We start from the raw sequence: 1,258 nt of genomic DNA on the forward strand, positions 1-1,258 counted from the left end.
CTCCCAGCCATTCCCCCCACCTCACCACCCACCAGCGGGTGCACACCGGCGAGCGGCGGCCCTACGTCCCCGAGTGCCGCAAGAGCTTCACCACCAGCTCAGCACTCACCAAGCACAAGCGCGTCCACACGGGCGAGCGGCCCTACGTCTGCCCTGACTGTGGCAAGAGCTTCACGCAGAGCTCCAACGTCATCACCCACTGGCGCCTGCAGCACGGCAAGTCCCTCTGACGGCCCTGGCCATGTTCCCCCAGCACCGGTGTCCACTCCCCGAGGTTTCTCTGTGTGGTGCTCGGCAAATAAAATCTGCCGTCCTGTAGCAGAGGCCACCAGCGCAGCTGGGATGGGGCGGTGGGGGGCAGAGCAGGGGTGATGAAGTTTTGCCCAAGGCCCCCCCACTGGCACTGGGGGTCCTCTGGGGCCTCATCAAACCCCTGTTCACTCCTGGGCCCTCCCTGCCAAGTGGTGGCCATCCCAGATGGCTGCCAGCCCAGAAGCCGCTGTGAGCCAGCAGCTCCTGTCATTTCGCAGGTGGGGGAAAGCAAAGGAATTTGGTGGTTTTCACCCAAAAAGGCAGATGCAGAGGCATAGCACAGGTGTCTGAGGCTTGGGTATTGGTGGCATCTTCTGGCTTGCCGCTGACCTGTGCAGCTCGCGCCATGGAGTGGGCAAGCAGCTATGGTGCTTAGTTGCCAGCCGGGGTTAAACCATGACACCTTTTGAGGCTGAACTGGGGGGCTTTGGGGCTTCACCATGCGACTCGGGGGCGCGGGCGAGCCTGGGGAAGAGGGGGGAGCTGCAGGGCCTGGTCAGAGAGAGGTGTCCCCTGGGGACACAGCAGCCAGTGCCCGCAACTCCCTGAGCCTGGCAAGGCCCACTGCCGCACGGAGGATGGGAGACAATGGGCGTGAACGGGAGGAGGACAGCTCTGCTGCCGGCCAAGCGGCTGGGCCCTCCGCATCCGTGGAGCGTGTCTGGACCCGGCTGGATAAAGCCCCGAGGAAGCGGCCGGCAGGACCTCGGCTGCAGGAGAGGGGTGGAGGTCGAGCTCCCCAGCTCCCTCCTGGGCTGTGTTACCCCAGGACCCCCGCCCTCCCCCCGGGCTGTTTGCAGGTGCGGGGGCACGGAGGGCATTTGTCCCCTTTGCCCAGCCCTTGCTGTCACCCCGCTGCTGGCTGACCCTGCTGAGCCAGGGGCTGGGGATGGGGCTGGGATGAGGGTGGGGAAGGGGACAGGGACAGGCCAGGGGAAGGGGGGAT

The 1,258-nt window shown here is 65.8% G+C and overlaps 1 protein-coding gene across 1 annotated transcript in view; it reads left to right on the top strand.

Annotated features, from left to right (window-relative positions):
* The window catches only part of LOC104130413 (zinc finger protein 2 homolog), an 11,942-nt gene that overhangs the window by 5,081 nt on the left and 5,603 nt on the right, over window positions 1–1,258 (top strand). The window lies entirely within an intron of this gene.

Source organism: Egretta garzetta, unplaced genomic scaffold, assembly GCF_000687185.1.
Source record: "Egretta garzetta isolate BGI_Z169 unplaced genomic scaffold, ASM68718v1 scaffold1330, whole genome shotgun sequence".
Lineage (NCBI taxonomy): Eukaryota > Metazoa > Chordata > Aves > Pelecaniformes > Ardeidae > Egretta > Egretta garzetta.